This window comes from Lithobates pipiens, unplaced genomic scaffold (genome assembly GCF_037356315.1).
Source record: "Lithobates pipiens isolate NorthernLeopardFrog02 unplaced genomic scaffold, aLitPip1_a1.2 Scaffold_8, whole genome shotgun sequence".
Lineage (NCBI taxonomy): Eukaryota > Metazoa > Chordata > Amphibia > Anura > Ranidae > Lithobates > Lithobates pipiens.
Genome location: NW_027507903.1, coordinates 674,585,532 through 674,607,538, shown reverse-complemented (window position 1 = coordinate 674,607,538; position 22,007 = coordinate 674,585,532). Strand labels below are relative to the sequence as shown.

General features: G+C 45.0%; 1 protein-coding gene and 1 long non-coding RNA gene across 2 annotated transcripts in view; one reads left to right on the top strand and one right to left on the bottom strand.

Moving 5' to 3' along the window:
- The first annotated feature begins 1,735 nt into the window (after window positions 1-1,735).
- LOC143964293 (uncharacterized) lies at window positions 1,736-4,140 on the top strand. Its single transcript, XR_013271115.1, has 4 exons — window positions 1,736-1,834; window positions 1,925-2,063; window positions 3,718-3,837; window positions 3,975-4,140. It is a non-coding gene; the product is annotated as an uncharacterized LOC143964293 (long non-coding RNA).
- Window positions 4,141-8,108: 3,968 nt separating this feature from the next.
- The window catches only part of LOC143962520 (ribonuclease inhibitor-like), a 157,827-nt gene continuing 143,928 nt past the window's right edge, over window positions 8,109-22,007 (bottom strand). Inside the window, exon 6 of the mRNA XM_077471794.1 lies at window positions 8,109-9,584. The gene's annotated coding sequence lies outside the window, so the exon portion shown is untranslated. The remainder of the gene's footprint in view (window positions 9,585-22,007) is intronic.

Genomic DNA, 22,007 nt, shown 5'->3' with positions numbered 1-22,007 from the left:
AAAGAAAACGTGCAAAAACACTGTAGACAGCTGGACACGCAGTAAAAAAGGACATAGACGAAGGCCAGTTTGGACAGTAATAAAAAGACAAAAAATAGATAAAAAAATACAATAATTTTTAAGATCTGATAGACCAACTCATTCTAAGGATTAGCATGATGATTGTAGAGTATGAGAGAGGGGCAAAAAGCCTCCAAAACAACTAGAAGATTTGGACCCTAATGATTGCCAATCAGGTCATAAATACCAAGATAAAGCCAACTTGTAGAAAAAAAGTAGGACATTATTTACAGATAAATTAGTAATTTCATAAGTACTTACTAATACAAAAAGTAACAATACGTCATGTCATCCACACGGGCCGATAAACGAATACGATGTGACATACAGCCAATTAAGGATGAAAAACTGCGGCAATACTCATTTGCACCCACAAGCTATCAGCTCGTTTGGTAGGTGCCTAAGGATATATAAGGAATAAAATAAACCTAGTTATTATCTCAAAGTTACAGATTAGGATGGATGATAAGCAACTTTGTCAGAGACTTATGCAGGCCATACACGGTCGAATTTCGAACGAATTTTCTTTTCAAAATCAGAAAATTCGTTTTTTTCGTGATCCGATGATGCCACCATTGATTTTCGAAATTCAGCCGACCAAGCCTTCAATTTCACCTCATGTTGCTACAGAAAAGAATTTTCTTGGCTGGGAATCTTCTTTTCTCTCCATAAATTTTCGTTTATCTCCGTACATTTTCTTTTCTTATTACGTTTCTCGCACGATTCTCCCATCATTGATTAGAAAATCGTTTGTTTTTCTAAAAATTTCCAACATGTACGATTCCTCAAATTTTATTTCCGCACGAAAATCGGCTGTTGCTGCAGCCCACTAATGGTGCGAAATTCATACGAAAATTCTTAGATACGATTTTCGAAAGAAAATTCTTTCGAAATTCGAACCGTGTATGGCCGGCATTACTGTCAGTATTGAATAGCATGTACTACATGCGCAGCTCCTCCGTGACTGAGCCGAGCAAGATCGCACCAGGCTATTAAGCCCACATTTGACAGTGCTGCGCATGCGCCGGAGGAGGGGGAAAGGAGCAGAACTACATTTCCCATAAGGCTGTAGTGATGACATTCAGTATGCGCACTCCACTGATAACGAATCAATGGGTGCAGGGGAAGTATGTGGCAAGGATGTTATAGGCCGTTACCATCTCAATTACACCACCAGATAAAAACACTCAATAGGCAAACCAATTGTCAGCACTGTCAGCCATTCTGGTCAGTGTCTGCGGCTTCGGTCTATTGCCAGTAGGTAGTGTGCTTTCCCTTCCCCCTATCTTTTCCTTGCAGCCCCTGTCTAAGTGCAACTGTCACCTGTTCTGTGGCTGGACAATTATGGCATTTATAAGAGATCATACGGACACCCAAGGGTATTCCTGGTTGGGTTTTCTTTCCACCGGCATTCCTGTCTTTCTGACAGCACTGACGATTGGTTCGCCTATTGAGTGTTTTTATCTGGTGGTGTAATTAAGATGGTAACGGCCTATAACATCCTTGCCACATACTTCCCCTGCACCCAGTACCCATGGGAAGTACCCATTGATTCGTTATCGGTGGAATGTCATCACTACAGCATTATGGGAAATGTAGTTCTGCTCCTTTCCCCCTTCCTCCGGCGCATGCGCAGCACTGTCAAATGTGTCCGCATTGAGCCGGTGACGTCAGACGCCAGCTCGATGGACGGAGGCTTAATAGCCTGGCACGATCTTGCTCGGCTCAGTCACGGAGGAGCTGCGCATGTAGTACATGCTATTCGATACTGACAGTAAGTCTCTGACAAAGTTGCTTATCATCCATCCTAATCTGTAACTTTGAGATAATAACTAGGTTTATTTTATTCCTTATATATCCTTAGGCACCTACCAAACGAGCTGATAGCTTGTGGGTGCAAATGAGTATCGCCGCAGTTTTTCATCCTTAATTGGCTGTATGTCACATCGTATTCGTTTATCGGCCCGTGTGGATGACATGACGTATTGTTACTTTTTGTATTAGTAAGTACTTATGGAATTACTAATTTATCTTTAAATAATGTCCTACTTTTTTTCTACAAGTTGGCTTTATCTTGGTATTTATGACCTGATTGGAAATCATTAGGGTCCAAATCTTCTAGTTTGTTTTGGAGGCTTTTTGCCCCTCTCTCATACTCTAGAATCATCATGCTAATCCTTAGAATGAGTTGGTCTATCAGATCTTAAAAATTATTGTATTTTTTTTTTTTTTTTTCCCATTTGAAAGTTTATTAAAGAAATTGAGATATAAAACAAATGAAGCGAAACAACAATGTGTAAATCACATATGGTACAGAATTCGTCATTGAAGCATTGAATCAACAAAAAAAGGCAAGGATATACCAAGTTCTCCCGTGGGCTGGGGACTTTAGTGCAACAGTGCATGCAGAAAACATAGAGCAGACCGAGTTAGTTGCCCAACCCGGCCCCATCCCACAGCCCAGCTCTTAAAATTCACAATTTACACATTCAGGTTAGGAAAGAAATGAAAAAGAAACGTGAAGGAGGGAAGAGAGAGAAAGAGATAAGGAAAGGTGGGGAAGGAATCTATGAAAGGGTGGGTAGAAAGGACGTCTCAGAACAGGGAGCCACCCGCAGCCCCAGGATGAATGTCTAGTTCCCATTGGTATCAGCAGGTCCTGTGGGAAAGGGAGTAATTAGTGCATCAGGTCTAGGTAATCTCGAGAGTATCTAAAGGCAAACCATGGAGACCAAGTTGCATGAAAGCGGTCCACTTCCTCCTCAGCCTGAGACCTAGTATCCTCCATCTCGCAGATGTACGCTACTTTTAGCAGCCAGTCTTTCGTGGTGGGGATTTGGGGTGTCTTCCATAATATTGGTATGAGGGATTTGGCTGCATTCAAAAGGTGTCTGGTGAGCGATTTTTTTATATTTCCTGAACGAGGAGTTTGAGATGTGCAGTAAGCAGCAGGCTGCATCAAGTGTAAGATTGGTCTCTGTAATTTTGCGTATCAGCCATATCACTCTGTCCCAGAACACGCTAATGCGGTCGCATTGCCACCATATGTGAATTAAGGTGCCCCTATCCCCACCACAACGCCAGCACACCTCTGAGGTCTGCGGGTACCATGTATGTAGTTTCGCCGGTGTTGCATACCAATGCGTCAAAATTTTATATGCGGTTTCCTGTATCCTGGTACTCAGGGAACATTTATGAGCTAAAGTACAGGCTTGGCCCCATTGAGCATCCGTGATTGTCACTCCCAGGTCCTCCGACCACTTCTGTCTCAAACTGCCTGTGTCTGGAACTTTCCTATTGGTCAACCATTTGTAGGCTACCGAGGTCGTCCGTGGCACTCGTTCTCCTTTCAAACACAATGCTTCTATCTCTGTGTGTTCCCTGGAAAAGTCTCTACTGCGGGAGCCCGCGGTCACATAGTCCCTGACCTGGAAATATGTCCTCCAGGACAGGGTGGGAATTCCACCCACCTCCTTTAAGTTGGTCAAGTCCCTTATTTGCTGGTTAAGGAAACAGTGACCCGCCAAGAGCGGCTGTCCCCTCTCCCCAGAGAACAGGGAACGGTTACCCACGCCCGGAGGGAAATCAGGATTCCCCCACAAAGGTGTCAATATTGTATTTTTTTTATCTATTTTTTGTCTTTTTATTATTGTCCAGACTGGCCTTCGTCTATGTCCTTTTTTGCTGCATGTCCAGCTGTCAGATACGGTGTTTTTGCACGTTTTCTTTGACACCAAGACGTTTTTTTCTGCTTGGAATAATGGTTGTGGAGCAAGGGTAAACATCCCTTTAAAACTCTGGGCGTGTTGGCTATATTGATATGTAACCGCTATTTAGTAGTGTTTTCATTTAAATCAATATGTTTTGTACTATTGATCATTAACTACTCTGTTCTGATGTCATTTTATTGTTAGCTTGTATATCCCCTGAGGAAGCTATTGCGAAACATGTCGGGATAATCGATTACAAGCACCTTAACCCAACTGTTACTCGGACCGGTTTATAATATGTAACATTTCTGTACATTTAGCAATGTTGTTTTTTTTATTAATTGAAAATAAAATAAATTTACTTTTTGGATTTCTTTTCTGAAAATTTATAATATTGCACCGTAAAAATCCCGTCTCCTCTCCATTTGGGTTTTCCCAAAAATCTTTGAATATTTCTAACTGGGATGAGGTGCCATATTTTTTAGGTGTTGATGGAAGCTGGAATCAAATTTTCAAAAATATATACAAATTATATTCTTAACCTCCCTGGCGGCATGATTATTACTGATTTTAGGTGCTGAAAGCGGTACAATTATTTTGCATGGAAATTTGGCGTTTTATATTGTAGGCCTGCAATTCTTAGGAATAACGCTCTTAAATCTGTTCAAACCAGAGTCTAGTAGACATCCCAGGTATGATAAAGTTTATAATATAATAAATAACTATAAATAATTATAACAAATAATAATAAAAAATATTCAATAATATAATCAAATCCAAAAACACAGAAATTTGCTCATTTGCAGAATTGCCACTGTCATTAGATTTAGTGTTTGATGACGGATATCCTCAGAAATCGCTATCACTCAATTCTACAAGTGATTCTAATTTATTATCGCTGTTTTCTAGCTGGTCTAAAATCACTTGACATAAGGGGACACTTTTTGGTTGCTATGGACAATCTCCAAATTCCAGGCAGAAAAAAAACAGTATTTATAATATAAAAGTGCATGCAGGGCACTGGACAGACCACTAGGGACAAAGGGGATGTGTATTTTTTTTATACAGTATACTGTATGTGTTTTGTGTTTTTACTTTTCTGAATTTGGTGCCGATCTCCGTTCCTGTACGTTGTAATGTCGCAGGTAACGGAGCTCAGCGGCACTCGGGCACTGTGTGAATCGAGCGGAGGATGGCTCGCACACACAGCGGGGAGGACATCGAAGGATCCAGGGGACAAGGTAAGTAAGTCTCCCTGTATCCTGCAATGCAATCCCGAGTCTGGCTCACGGTACTGAAATTCCACCCTGAGCCAGACTCGGGATTACCGCCAGGCAGGTTAATTGGAACAAGTTAAAAACAGTTACATATAAAAGGTTAAAAATCTGATGCAGTTTACATGGCAGATAACTATTGGAACAGTCAGCACACAGGGTGGTGAAGACAATAATTTCCCAACGCGTTTTGAATTTCAGAAGCTATAATAAATTCTTCTTCAGGGGCTTCTACATGAAAAAAGTTATTTAGTTTAGCATTTATTTCAGTATTACAGATATTATCCAAGGGTGGTTATGGATTCCCTCTATTTATTGCATATATGTGTTAGCTAGTCTATTAAAACTCTGATAATGATACTGTTGATAAGCACAATGATATAAGGTTAGCTATGAAAACAAACACACTGATTAGTAAAGCGATGACTTATTTAATTCCCAAGGAAATAGGAAAATATTAACATGAAAACACTAAAGGAAAATATTATATAGATTATAACAAAAGAACATCAAATATACTTATCGCAATGTTGTCCTCTAGATATTGTCTCGTCAGCTGGGCTCAAAATGGTAACAGAAAGAGGCATGAGGCTCAGAGAACCATCAGGCAAGAGCCAAGAGTGGAAAAAAGGGACAACTTCCCTTCTGTGTGCACGTTTACACTTCATTCAAATCCACTCGTAACCACACCCCACTAGACTCCTGTCCAATGAAATATTGGCAAGAGGCAGCCCTTTCAATATATTATATTTCTGTCCGTCCTGCTGTGCCTGGGCCATCTTCAGTCTTAGCTGGCCCATTCATGAATGTCCTGTTACAGAAGATCAATCATCTCTCTTTGAATCTTGCTTGCAAAGTGTTAATCAAGGATTCCATCACACCAGTTGGTCAGGCGCCAAGATTTTGTTCTACAAAGCTTTTATGTGCAGGTTGTTACCAGGTGACTGGAATGCATCAACAAGAAAGAGAAACTCCAGAAATACGATATTAAACCATGTTGCCTTCCAGCAGAGGTCATGTGACAGATGTGGACATCACACAGGAGAACATACGTGTATATCGGGATGCTACAGATGGGGTTAAAGGGATGTACCTGAACACGACTCTTCCCTATAACCCCATTAGCTGGGTGTAGTGCCACCATATTGGGGGCCCAATTCATATCCAGCCAATCAGTACATGAGTAGCCACACACAGTGTCATCACATCTCACAGTGATTTGTGGATGGACAAAGATGGAGGCTGGCCTTCCACTCTGGGCCCTCCAATGGAATCAGAATTCAGATTTATATCATTGCTGTTGGGTGTGACTTGTACATTATTAATGTGCTTTGCTGTTCCATATTTTCATGGCTGTATTTCCTATGCAGATACATATTTTCTTTATGTATAACAAGGACAGCCAGTGGCCTTGCTGAGGAATAGTGAAGATTAGAGGACCTGTCCATGGATGGAGTGCAAGAAGAGAGCCCAGATTTGCCCCTCTCCTGTCCACCACTAACAAGATCCCAGTGATCTGATAGGAACCCATCTGGGAAATATTGATCCAGCTGACACCATAGATTCCCCTTTGTGTCCTCATTCAGTGACCTATTAGCAGCAGGTGAAATCATTGGCTCTAGGTGGGACCCTGGGTGATGTGCTGTATCTCTCCGGGGGCCCCAGCTGTTCTGATGACCCTTCTGTGTTACCATTGAAATCTCTCTGTCAAGGAAAACAAAATCTGTATTTATTTCTTCTTCTTTGAGGGGCCCATGAATTCAGAGACTGTCGGGTTTTACTGCCTCCTACCGGAAGAATGAGACACTGGCAAACAAAAACTGTGGGCCCAGTATAGCCCCTCCTACTCCCAGTATGCCTTAGTTTTGTGGGAGTGTCCAGGAGAAGGGTTGCCTTTTTTCTGTGTATTTTTATAATAATAAAATATGAATTTTGGGATACAATTTGGCCGTGTTCTGACATTGTGTACAGGTGGAAATCTCAGGTGGACCGTCATGGGGGAATAGAAAAGGGTCTTCACCAACCACAAGATTGGAGGAGCACAACTGTCTACAATGTCTTTGTATGATGGTGGATTAGCACTGGGAACACCTGAGCTCATTTGGGGGGGGGGGGGGGCAACACCTTCTTTTGCCTCCACCTGAGGAGATCACACCCCACCCAATACATCCCCTCTACCTGAGGAGACCTTACCCCACCCAATACCATCCCCTCCATCTATAAAGACCCCACCTCACCTAATATCATTCCCTTGACCTGAGGATACCCCACCTCATGCAATACCATCCCCTCCACCTTGTGTATGATATATGTCAGTCTCTTAATCCAACTGCACACAGTACAGACATCTCTTCCCTATTCCTACCTATAGCATTGGCTGCAGCTCTGACAGACTCATATTTCCATAGAAGGGTGAAAAGTAGGGTGAAAAGGAGATTCCTGCTTCTCCTGCCTGCACCTACCTTCTTTCTAGCCATAGCAAGTTGTGATTGGACTGGGTTGTAATTTCTTCACCTACCACTAGGTGCCCTCAATGCTCCACCTGCAACCCCTGCATTCTGTGCATCTAATGTGGGGCTAATATATAGGAAACATGACATAAAATGTGTACCGTAAAATACATGCATATTTACAAACAGTATATGGAAGGAACATATTATGTGGTAAATATAGAGAGAGGGCAGGGAGAGTGCAAGGAAAGGAAAGAATGCAGAGAGGGGGAAGTGAGATGTGAGAGTAAAGAGAGAGAGAAGGGAGAGGTGAGAGAGGGGGAAGGGAGAGGCGAGAGGGGGGAAGGGAGAGGAGGGAGAGAAGAGAGAGGTATGAGAGGGGGAAGGGAGAGGTTAGATAGGGGGAGAGGCGGGGGAAGGAAGAGGAGAGATGGGGAAGGGAGAGAGGGGGAAGGGGGAGGAGAGAGAGGGGGAAGGGGGAGGAGAGAGAGGTGGAAGGGAGAGGTGAGAGGGGGAGGGGAGTGTTGAGAGAAGGGAGAGGGGGAAGGGAGGAGAGGTGAGAGGGTATCGGCTGTGGAGAACAAGCTGAGAAGAAGTTGGTAATAATCACAGAATAAGGCTAATAAAATACAAAACTTTATTGATGAGTGAAAACCCTCAATGGGGTAAATCTATAGAGAATAACATCTTCCAATAACTAGGTAATAATATTGGTAGCCCAATAATCAATCGGGATAATCGTGTCCCTTTGGGTAACGACCCATGACATGAAATCCTCTGGGGAATAATACATGATCCTCATATACAATATATCAGACATGAAATGTAATCAGAACAATCGGTGGATAAATCCATTTAGAGGATACAATAAAAATTGCAGCAAGTTGTCAGTGAAAGGCGAAGCGGCTGAACGGACTCGGCACAATGAAATCTTAGGAGCAGTCTTGGCAGAGAGTCATGCAGAGCAGAGATGGGGGAGTTGGCAGAAGTAAAGATGAACTTCTAGAAATGGGGTGACTTGGCTAAGCTTGTCATTCAGGGGGATAAAGTTCTGGTTGTGGAAGAAAAACTCTGATATAAGGCAGCAGAGAGCCGGCTATGAGATGTCCGTCTCTCCTTGGGATTGCCGATGGATCGGGTTCTGTTCTAATACAAGATAATGTCAGCAACATGGAGAAAGACATTGCAGAGAGAGACACTGGGAGCCGGGAATGCCATATATGTTATATAGAGCCGCATCACTTTATTACATCCAAGGAGAGGAGAGGAGAGAGAGAGACACAATGTAGGAAAAAGAAAATGCAATAATAGGAGAGTGCAGGAAGAGGAGTATGGAGGATGGAGAGGGATATGGAGACGAGTATAGAGTAGTATGGAGGAGGGAGAGGAGTATGCAGAGTAGTATGGAGGATGGGGAGGAGTATGGAGGATGGAGAGGAGTATGGAGGATGGAGTGTAGTATGGAGGATGGAGAGGAGGATGGAGGATGGAGAGGAGGATGGAAAGCAGTATGGAGGATGGAGAGCAGTTTGGAGAATGAAGAGCAATATGGAGAATGGAGAGGAGTATGGAGGATGGAGAGGAGAGAGGATGAAGAGGAGTATGGAGGATGGAGAGTTGTATGGAGGATGGAGAGTTGTATGGAGGATGGAGAGTAGTATGGAGGATGGAGAGTAGTATGGAGGATGGAGAGTAGTATGGAGGATGGAGAGGAGAATGGAGGAGGGAGAGGAGTATGGAGAATGGAGAGTAGTAGGACAGCAGTAAGAAAAAGATGAGGTCTCTTTGTCTGTATTAGTGATTGTTCCAGTCAGCTTTTATCAATGAGAAACTTTTTTCCCGCCATAAAATGAGTCCTAATAATGAGTCGGATCCTCATCATCATCATAGTAAGTATTGATAATATTGGAAAGTGTGGAATCCTACAGAGGGGAGAAGAGGGAATTCACAATGGGAGGCGACAATTATATCCATGAAGAGTAGAAGACCCTCAGAGAAATCCGAGGTGTCGGTGAGGAGATCCTCTATACATGGAAGAGGTCCAGCAAACTCAACACCGGGACACAATCACCAGACAAATCTCTGTCCATCTACAAGAGATAATTGTACAATTACACCGAGATATTACATTGTATTCATTCCATGAAATGTTTTATCAATACATATATATGTGAATGTGATGTGTATATCATTCCGTTTTACTTTTACTTTACACTTTTTCTTGTTCCCAGTGCACTACATTGTGGCCTCATCATACAGACCGGCCCCCCAGACATTATTTATAAAATAAAGAAAGCATGGGCGTCCACAGAACTTTTTTCAGGGGGGGCATCATTTTAGGGTCATGCATTTACCGCCCCTTTCCAACAATGTCATTATCATGGTCAGAGACTGCAGACTTAGTACAGTCCCTAGGATAAGTAATGTATAATGACCAACAGGCCCTCTTACCAGACCCAGCTAAACTACAGCAGTGATCCTTCTGGCTGGATGATCGATCACTCCGGGTCCCCCGGGGGCGACTCTGGTCAGTAGTGTAGCATGTCTGTACCTTGGTCTCTCTGGCTTCCTACACACTCCTCATTCTTTGTCCTGTAGCACTCTCTCCCTCAGATTTTTTCCAGGCTGCAGTCTATCAATCTCTTGATCGAGCTGTAGCCTCCTCCCTGTGGAAAATGGGGCTGCCAATCTTTGCAAACATGTACAGTTATGGCCAATAGGGAAGGAAAGGAGCGGGCAGGAAGCCCGATAGTGACGAACTGTGCTGAATTTAAGATCTGATCATCAATTCCAAGGGGTGCACTTGACCCCCCTTGCCCCTACCTGCGGACACTCATGAAAGAAAGCTTGCAGGAAAGAACAATTTAAATGTGATTTTTTTTTGTTTATAAATGTCAGCTTTGCTGCAGCAGGTTCTATACATGCAAAAATCAATAACAAAGGTAAGGTGGAGTGGGATTTTGTAAGTACCTTGTAACAAATATTATAATAGCCAATGAATAAAATATTAACAAGGTTATAAATAAATATAGATACACATTTTAATCAATACAGAAGCAGAAAATTTAAGAAATGTATAAAACAAACATTCATAATTACTTAACCACTTGCCAACCAGCCGCCACAGTTGTACTGCGGCAACGTGGCTTGGCTGCACTTATCGCTGTTATGTTACGTTAGTAACATAAATGGCAACCAGGGGGCTCCTGCTCGCTCCCCGAGCCAATGCAAGTGCCCGGCGGTCTCAATCACCACCGGGCTCCCGCGATCACTCGGGGCACACGGAGAACCCAGAACGGTGTGTGTAAACATTTTCAGTTCTCTGGGGGGAGAAACTGACAGATTGTCTGTTCATACAGAGTATGAACAGGGATCTGTTAGTTTTTTCTGCACAGTCCAATCCCCCTTCAGTTAGAACACAAACTAGGACACACATTAACCCCTTCACTGCCCCTAGTGTTAATTTTAATCGCATTGGTCGCTGTATTAATGCCAATGGTCCCAAAAAATGTGTCAAAAGTGTCCGATGTGTCCACCATAATGTCGCAGTCACAATAAAAATTGCTGTAGCAATCTGAGTAATATAACCTGTTGAGGAACGCCCCAGGGATATTCTGATTCGTCCAAAATCGAGGTGGGCTGGCAATGGGAGGGGTTTGGATGAGGTGTGATTGTAAAAAGGGCTGTTTCAAACTGAGAGCTCTCTCTTTCAACATCTGAAGACCAGCTAAAGAGTCTTTTCTAGAGGATGTGATAAGTATATTCTTGTATTGTGTTCTGATTGTAAGCTTTGTAATATTGTAAAATATTTTAATACTTGTAGGTTGGTTTCCTAATTCTGCTGTTTAGTATATTCCTATTTTCTTGGGAAATAAATGTAACATTGCTTACTAAGCAGATGTGTTTGTTATATTATTGTGCTGATCAGACTCTTATAGACTAGCTAATTTATAGGGATAGGCAAACTAATACATGTATGCAATTGTTATATAGGATATATTAGATTGTATATTTTTGCATAGATTACTTTGGATTTAAAACAATGTGCGAACCAAGAAAAGAGCAGAGGGACAAATAGATCAATTAAAACCTGTGGTGCAAGGTTATATTAGTATATTGTTATTTCACCTGAGTAATGTCAATACTGCAGTTAGTCCAATAGGAAGGGAGCCTGATGTGGGTATGACCTCTGAATCCTCACCGGGGAAGAACAACAGACTTCGATGTAATGGTGGTCATACGATTAATGTTAGAATGGCAAAAAAATAAAAGTGAAAGCAAAAAAGGGAAGGAACTGTGAAGTGAATATTGTAGGGTCTTGCCTTACACTAACAGGGAAGCCAGTGTATGATCTGAGAAGTTCAAAAATATATATGTATATATTTGTAAAAGAAGATAGGTTGAATGACTGTGGGTATGAGCCAAGCCACCCTTGGGTTTCAGTCTTAATCCCAATGGATGGCATTATAGGACCTACTGAACAGTAATTGGAAAAAAGGGGGGTCTATTAGATCAAAGAGTGATGTCATAGTACAATTTGTCCCAGCATGGGGATTCTCACCTGGTTCCCTGTGTGTGTGTACGTCTCCTTCCAGTGTTTCCACATGTAATTGGACTACTGAATGGAGACCTTCATGAGTTATGGTGTATAAATATATATGTAGGGGAGTCTGTTATAATTACCAGGGGAGGAGGAAGGAGGGATCCTTGAGGCTACTCACATCACCCAGATCAAGGATCCAAATGGATTCTGTAGGATCTGGAGGGATGGGAGAGGGCTCATCTTACCATTGACAAGCAAGATGAGTCTCACATCACAGCCATGGTGTGTACCTCCTCCGAATCCATCTTCCAGGTATCCCAGATGGAGTGTGGGTGGTGGCAAAATTGCTTCCAGCTGACAGCTATCAGCAAGGGGGAGGCAGGACTGTGCCAATGACCGGGGAGAGGATCGGGGCTGGCCGAGCTCTGGAAATTATGTAAACCAGAAAACCGGAAGTGATGTGACCAGGAAGTTGCTTAAGAACGGGGACCAAGAAGGATTGTAAATATCCACCCAGGTATTGCCTCTGTGGGATTTAGACTTGGGCAGAAAGATTCATTTTAGTGATTTGAATTATTTGGATCAGTTCAGTGAAATGATTTGAATCACTGAATGGACTCACAACTCATTTCCTCCAAACTACGATTAAGGATCATAACTTCAGTCCTGTGATACCCTCAGTCAGTACAGTCAGCATATTCAATGTAAAGTAACTTTATTTTGCTGCAAGAACTATTCTATAAACTGCAATACAGCAAAAAAAAAAAAACAGATACCTTGAATTATATAAAAATATTAACATAACCAAAAATACAAATTATACCTCATTCTGCACACCAAAAACATGAAAAATAAAGGTTAAAGGGATCCTGACCTGAACATTGAAAAACATTATCATCTGCTCCAATTTTAAGTTCAAATTTAAAAACAAGATTTTTGAAACTTTATTACTGGGAAGTTGAGTCCATCTTTCAGTTATTATTTTCTTGTGATTCCATAGAGACTCATTGTGAGCTCTCTAGAAGGAGTCATTCATAGATTCAGGAGTCATGCTGCTGGCTCCTACATACACAGCTCATTGTAATATACAGAATGATTGTGTGCTCTGTGATTTAGGCCGGGTTTACACAGTGCTGCGCTCAGTGCGCTGAGCGACATCTATGCAAATCACATGTGATGTCAGGGACATGCAAATACAGACATTCAGATTTGGGGGGGGGCGTGGCTTGGCGCTGTTCCGAGATGGCCGCTTGAATCCGGAGCTCCCGTCCAAGAGACCCTGCTACAGACAACCAGGCAAGTTTGCGGTGGTCATTCCCACTCATTTTGAGCCCCTCGCCACTATATCATGTCAGCGGCACGATCCCGGTCGCCACCGGAGCCCGACGCTCCCCCCGCCAGACAAATCCCGGAGATATTCCGGTCCCGGCCTACTGGCGGTACCCGAGCCGCGGCCTCGAGTAGGCCGCGATCCCACAGCAGGAGCCCGATCCGCGCTAGGCCCGAACCGGACGCCAGAGAGCAGCCACCGATCAGCCTAGAGGATCTGCGCAGTGTCGCAGCTGACATTAAACATACCCTTTCTGCAGCCATATCAGATCTTCGGACTGATATCCAATCTATGACGCTGCGAGTAGAGGATATTGAAGCGACACAGGCCCGCCATGATTCCTCCCTCTGCCAATTACAACAGCTCACTGAGTCTCATGCCATCCACCTCAGAGACGTTAACAGGCACATGGAGGACCTTGACAACCGGGGGAGACGTCGAAACCTACGAGTGCGAGGTATTCCTGAATCCCTGGACCCTACTCTTCTAACCCAGCGGGTAGTTAATATATTTAATGACCTACTCGAAAGACCCCCGGACAATCCCATTGTATTTGAGCGTATTCACAGGGCTCTACGCCCCAGGGGCCGCGACACTGACCCCCCGAGAGATGTTGTCTGTTGCTTGACAGACTTCCCCTTGAAAGAGGAAATTCTTCGCAAGGCCAGAGATAGAAACCAAATCGTACACAGAGGAGTGAATATTAAAATATTCCAGGACCTGTCTAACATCACACTCCAACGCAGAAGGGAACTCCGACCGTTACTGGAAATTTTGAGGAACAGGGCCATCCCTTATCGCTGGAAGTATCCCTTTTGCCTTTCTGTTTCCCATCAAGGTCACACGGAAAATTTGAGAGTTCCGGAAGATCTCGACCATTTCTGTGCTGCTCTAGACCTGCCCCACGTGGACCTACCAGACTGGTACAGTGACTTCAGATTTCCTACACTTCACAGGGCGACTTCAATGGAGGGTGTAGATGAAGCAGGCAACTACGCCCTTGGCAGACGTCACAGGCCCATGCACCAACCTCCTCTTCACCGCCCTCCACAGAGGAATGCCACCCCACCGAGAAATGGCAGTCCCACGGCTTCACCTGCTCATCGCAGACCCCGACATAATTAAGGTACATTTCTGTAGCTCTGTTCACTGCTTGGCACCTGTTGTTACGAATGCGGGCCGTCATTTTGCGGCCTCTTTGCTGAAACAGAGCTCGCCCCTTCCTGGAGACAACGGTACTTGCCGATTCTACCCACCCAGCACGAACACCAGCCGGAGCCGCTTCTACACCGTGCAGTCCCCTTGAGACTCTCCATTGCTGCCCTTGTTTGAGCATCGGGAAGATCACCATACTCATTTCCTCCCTGCGAAAGCTTATCTCCTCACTGGCTGGGAAAGCCCACTCGTACATACTCTATGAACCCGATATTGCTGCCCTGTGACTTTTTATCTCATGGCTCTCCACACCCACCCTTACCAGGAACTTTCTACAGTGTCCTGTATAACTGAGGTGTACACCGGGCTGCCTTAGACGTTGGTCCTCTCCCCCTTACTATCTCGCCCGTCGCAGTCCTGGTATGGCTATCATAGCACGTCCTGACCTACCTCTGACATTCCATGCTTGACCCAGGTTGCAGCCTTCTCGTCCAGCTCCTCTCCCCCCTCGCCCTTCTCCCCCCCTCCCTCGCCCTTCTCCCCTCAACCCCCCCCACCGCCTCTTCCTCTCCCTCCCTTGATTACCTCTCTGGTTTATCTTTGTATTTATATGCATATAGACTCTACAGCTCGCTCATGACTTGATCCATGCCGCATTATTGTCTACTAAGGAGTCGGGAGTGTGGTGTCGGGTAAGAACAACCTTTAGCCCCACGGGGCATTTGCACATATTTGATTACTACTTATTTTGCACCTGGTACCCAGCGTTACACATTGGGGCATGAAACGCCTGTATCTCACTTTACGCGATAGAGGGAAAGCGCTAGTACCACTCCCAAATACTGTGAACAGGGACAGGTGATATCCATGAGTATTAGGGGGTGGGGGGGGGGGAGGAACACACTTCCATGGCCCCATCCTCACGTTATTCGTGAGGGGGGGCCAAGGAGAGGGGGTGGTGACTGAGGAAGGGTCACACCTTCTCACCTGGGAAGAATTCCCTTGCGGCAGCAACGCCGTAGCCTGACTAGATAACCTAACTCCCCCAACGTCTCGAGTAGGGACAGCCCCCATATATAGGACCCTTCTTCCACACTGCGCCTGCTGCCTAGTTAGTTTTCGATTGGCTACCCTGCCACTCCCGGCTCCAGTTGTGGCAAGTACCTACTGATGTTGTTGTATGATTTTATTATGTCTCCCAGATATGGCATTTCATGTTATTTACTGTTACTTACTGTTACCTTTTGTGCCTGCTCTCATCTCTGTTTCACATGTTAGAGCATTCTATTGTGCCATCTTGTATTTCTGCTCTGGATCATTTTTTGTCTAATGGTTTTAAGATTAAGATTGCTTTTCGCCTATATACTATGTCCTGAAGCATTCCCTCCACGGACTCCACCCTGTTTCGCTGCCCCTGACCTTTTCGACCTATACCAGGCCTATACCTATATCTGACTCCACATGCATTGTCCACATGCTTACCCTCCTGACGTATCCAGCCTTCCTCTCTCTCTAGCCAGACCTAGGGACCTAGATATCCCCGAGACACCCCACCCGGACTACACCCGTCCTTTCACCTACAGATCATGACTGCTACCCTTTTCGTAACCCTCCCTAGGCCTACAACATATCCGACGACGAACCCCCTAAGCCACTGTCATTCACCCGGAATGTGCCTTGTGCCACCCTGACTAGACACTCGCCATGCCCATCTTAACCCCCGGATTCTAGGACTACACCAATGATCACCGACCCGTACCACACCCTTTTCAGATCTCTATTATCATTTCTCTAAGCTATTGCTGTTGGCTCCCCTTAGAACTCGGGCTATGTACCACCCTTACTTGCCTCCACTCACTCATTTCAGTCTCGCAGTGACGGGACCCCTTTACAACTCGTGTAACTCCGTCCGCCACCCCCAAACAACAGACGCCGGTAGTCAGTGTTGACCCAACCGGTGCCCTTATCGGTACTCCGAGGGTTGCTGGTTCAACCCAACCACCGGTCTCATTCCCTATCCCCTCTACCTACCTCTCCACATACCTGATCCTCTCTTCTGTATACCAGTCTCTAGCCGCCTTTCTTCCCCCCCTCTTCTCTTTCCTCTTTCTCCTTCTCTTGCTGCTTTTCCCCCTTCCCAGGGCCTCCTCTTTCCAAGCATTGTACACAACTTTTGCCTCCGACCTCTGACGAAATGTCCCCCTCTTCGCAACACGTAACAAACTTGTCCTTGAAGCTTGTCTCCCTAAACGCAAAGGGATTAAACACTCCGGAGAAACGTCATCAGACACGATTGATGATGCAGAAACTGAAAGCAGATGTTGTTTTCCTGCAGGAGACCCATTTTTGTTCTAAATCTACCCCCAAATTGTCCAATCACACCTTCCCAGTGGAATTTCACGCAACATGTCCCACCTCTAAAAGCAAAGGAGTCTCCATACTTCTCTCCAAACACTTTGACTTCCAGATTATGGACACTCTAGCAGATGCGAACGGCAGATTCTTATTTCTCAAGGGTACATTTAAAAAGAGGAAGATTACGCTAGCAAACATATACAGCCCTAACACCTCCCAAGTAACCTTTTTTCGGAATATATTACACCAACTTAGCTCTTTCTCTGAAGGGATGCTGATTCTTGGAGGTGACTTTAATGCCCCCTTAGACCCCCTGCTGGACACGTCCTCCGGGTCCTCCAGCTTACCGTTCCGTGCACTCAAACAGATCAAGAAAAGCCTTCATCAACTATTATTACATGACGTGTGGCGAACGCTTCACCCTAGAGATAAAGATTTCACCTTCTACTCTGCCCCTCACAACAGGTACTCACGGATCGACTACCTCATGGTCTCCCAGCAGGATTTACACCATTTAACCAAAGCCTCTATAGAACCCATGACGATCTCTGACCATCACCCTATCACGGCGCTATTTACTTTTCCTGAAAAGCTTGAACGAACCTCTATATGGAGACTAGATGCAAATATCCTAACAGACGAACTTAGAGTTAAGGAAATTAGAGACTGTCTATCACACTATTTCTTAGACAATGACACCCCAGACGTTTCCCCCCTCACGCAATGGGAGGCACATAAATGCGTGGTTAGAGGCAAATTTATCTCCCTTGCCTCTGCCCGCAAGAAAGAAAGAGCAGCCACATTGACAACCCTATTTGCGAAACTCAGATCCCTTGAAACAAAACACAAGAGAACACTAGCAGAGAACACCCATTCCGAACTAATAGATACCCGCACCCAGATCCAAGACATATTAGGCTACCAGACGAGGAAATCCTTTGCCCTCTCACAGAATTTCTTTTATGAACATGCTAACAAATCAGGCCGCTTACTGGCGCGCATGCTTAAATCAAAAAAGGCCAAACAGACGGTACACCGTATCCACTCTCCTACCGGCTCCACCCTTGAAACGAATGCAGAAATAGCACGGGAATTCGAGCGCTATTATACCTCCCTATATAACCTCAACTCCGACTGCCCGCGCCCTCCAGACCCCCAAAAACGTCTACACGACTTTCATACGTACCTTTCCAGGCTTCCTCTTCAAAAAGTTTCCCCTGACGCCCTCCAGTCGTTGGAAACACCAATTTCTGCGGCGGAATGGCTTCAAGCTGTCAAACAAATGAAACCAGGCAAGAGTCCTGGACCCGACGGCCTGACTTCAGCATATTACATACTATTTGCTGAGACACTTCAGTCCCCCTTTCTTAAGGCCTTCAATTCTGTCCCAACATCCAAATCCCTCCCCCAAGGAATCTTAGAGGCCCATATCACCGTTATACCCAAACCAGATAAGGACCCAACAATCACGAGCAGTTACAGACCGATTTCCCTACTCAATGTAGACGTCAAACTTTTTGCCAAAATATTAGCCAACAGACTCCTTCCATTCATTCCAACCCTCATTTCCCCGGACCAGGTAGGTTTTGTTCCCGGACGTGAAGCCAGGGACAACACCCTGAAATCCATTAATATCCACCACATAACACAAACTGAACAGCAGGCCTTCTTCCTGTCTCTTGATGCGGAGAAGGCGTTTGACAGAGTAGCGTGGGACTACATGGAAACAGTGCTCCACAACCTGGGCCTTGGACCTCACATGATGTCCATGATCATGTCTCTATACTCTACCCCTTCTGCAAGGGTCCGGGTCAATGGTACTCTGTCAGACGCCTTCCCCATCAGAAACGGTACGAGGCAGGGTTGCCCCCTTTCCCCGATCCTATTCATTCTAACCCTAGAACCCCTCCTCCAAACCCTTTCACTAAACAATGATATTAAGGGCATCCTTACCCCACTTAAAGAATGTAAATATGCGGCATTCGCAGACGACATATTGATGTTCCTCACGAACCCTATCACTACGCTCCCAATTGTTTTGTCAGAGTTTAAGAAATTTCAAGCCATCTCTAACCTTAAAATCAACTTTTCCAAGTCTTACGCCCTGAACATCTCTCTACCTGAGGAGATCCAAGCACAATGTGAAGCGAACTTCCCCTTCTGCTGGAAGAGCGACTCCATTACCTACCTGGGCACACAAATTTCTAGAAAGTTAACTGACCTATATGCTAAAAACCACCTCCCCACCCTCCAAACTATTACGGACGATCTTAAACGTTGGAACAAACAATCTCTCTCTTGGTTCGGCAGAATTGCGGTCCTCAAGATGAATGTCCTGCCTTGCTTACTATATATTCTCCAAACGGTCCCTATACAAGTTCCCCAAATGTTCTTTAAAACATACAACTCCATCTGTTCGAAGTTCTTGTGGGGAGGCCGAACGCCTAGAATTTCCCTCCGGACCCTATCACGCCCTAAGCTCCTTGGGGGTCTGGGCTTCCCAAACATACTCAACTATTATAGGGCAGTCCATTTAACTAGAATAGTTGACTGGAATGTTCGCGACCCCTACAAAGAATGGGTCTCTCTAGAGGCTTCCTTCTCCTCTCGCCCACTCGCCTCCTTGTCTTGGATGAAACCGTCTCATGTACCCATCACGGCCAACCTCCACCCCCTTATACACCCGACACTGAAATGCTTCCAACACATCTGTTCCCACACGAAAGTCTCGTCAATTCCGGGACCCCTAACCCCGATTAAATGCAACCCAGACTTTCCGCCTGGCATATCCCCAGACTTCTTGACTGACAACTGGCCAGGAGACACATTGAACGCTTGCCACTTTTTTGAGAAAGGGTCACTCATCCCAGCCTCGACCATCGCTAATAACATGGATAAACCACCCATCCCTCCTTGGACCTACCTATTGATCGCTCATTACCTACGATCACTAGACACAAATTCGCAATGCTCTAGGGCACTTACTCCGTTCGAAATCCTGTGCACCCAATCCACCCCCCAAAGACATCTCATTGCACTTACCCATACCTTGCTTTTTGATGGGGAGCGTCCCGGCTCCACCTTAGCATGCAAACGTTGGGAGGAAGACCTTGCCTTATCAATAAGTGATGAACAGTGGGACGCCATTTTTCAAACCATTCATAAGGGATCACTGAATGTTAGCACCCAAGAAAACGGATATAAAATACAATCCCGTTGGTACCGTACACCCTCTCTACTCTGCAAATTTGCCCCCAACGCCTCTGACACCTGCTGGAGGTGCAACCAAGACAGGGGTACACCACTTCACATTTGGTGGTCCTGCCCCTCGATACATAATTTCTGGAGAGAAGTGTGCAGTCTCGTCTCCCAAATTACCACCTATACCATTGACCCAACCCCAGCCCAATGCCTTCTCCACCTTTCGTCTCTACCGAGACGAACTTACCATGGCTCTCTAGCTATGCACATGCTCAACGCAGCCAAACAGTGCATACCTATTCATTGGGGCACCTCCGAAATTCCCTCCCTGAAAGAGTGGTTCTCCAGAATCAACAAAATAGCTGAAATGGAAGAACTGATTCATATATCCAGAGACACCCCTTCCAAATTTAGCACAAAATGGGCCTGTTGGAAACACTTCCAGACCACTGCCGATTACTTGGATGTGTGATGAGGGGGACATTTTACATTTTACATTTTTTACATTCATTACGTTTCACGATTTGCATTTGGCATTTTCCATCGCAGGCTTTCTACTCAGACTTCTTTACCCTGGTACCTGCTAATCTTGAGGTCGCCGAACTACAAAAGCAAACAAGAAGTTGTCCTACATTTCATTCTATATGCTTCGGGGGGCCTTGGGAAAGGGGACCCCAGACAGTTCCGATCTACCCTGTACCTTTGTTCCCCCCGTCTGCCTCTAGTCCCCATTACCCTCCTTCTCCTCCCCTCTCCTTTCTACCACTTTCTCTCTCTTCTCTTCTACACCCTCTCCCTTTTGCCCCCCCCTCCCCTGTAAGACTCCTAATCCTAGATGTTTCGACCTAGGCACACACACCTACCGCTATATCTCACGGTTGCGAACCCCCAACACTCTACCAAAGCAGACCCTACCCAGGCCGCTCTATCTAGATACCGCACGATACGACCTAAGAAACTCATTACCTGACTTGTCCTATCAGCTACCCCTGGACTCTTTTTGGTTTGGATCCACCTCTTCGCTCCTTGGACCCAGCCTGTATCCCCCAGATGGATTCCCTTACCTGACTAAGACAGCTATCTTTCTGGCTTCAAGTTGCGGACAATTCCAAACCCCTCTTATGCCCTTCTTAATGCCTACTCACCCCCCCCCCCCGACTAGGGTCTTTCTATATGCATAGCCCTATCAAACTCATTGCTTGTTGTATTTGATGTGTTATTTGTACGTTTGTTGACATCTTATCTCTCCAATTGTTGGGGATTTTTTTTTTGTACGTTTCCGCATTTATACTTTTGTGCCTACTATTTCTGTTCAATAAAATTGTCTTTAAAAAAAAAAAAAAAAAAAAAAGACATTCAGATTTGTACGGCTAAATTTGCATCACATTCAGCTCGCTGCTGCATAACAATGATATCCCTCTTCAAAGTGAGGACTTATATGGGCGTGTGGTGGTCCGGAAATGGTTAAAGAAGATTGTTTTAAAAAAAATGTTTTTCATTGATGTCCCCCGGGGCAGTACTCAGGCCCCCATACCGTCTTTATGGCCAATTAATTGCATATAAGCCTTCAAAATAGGGACTTTTGATTTTTGCAGTTCGGGTCCCATAAACTACAATGGGGTTTGCCATTCAGGTCCAAACTTTTGTGATGCTTAAAAATTCTGCTGTGAACCAAACAAGAGGGTGTTCGAACCATTACTAGGGACTACATGTAATACTCTGCAGTGGGATGGGTGACACGTAATATGCTGCAATGGGATGAGTGACATGTCATACTCTGCAATGGGATGGGGGAGCACAATATGGGGAAAAGCCTAGGCAGTAGGGTGAATCGGCACTTCAAAGTGTGATTAGATTGTGCCCAGGCACACCTGGCACACCCCCTGTGCATGCCTATGGGGATAGGTGACATGTAATGCTCTGCAGTGG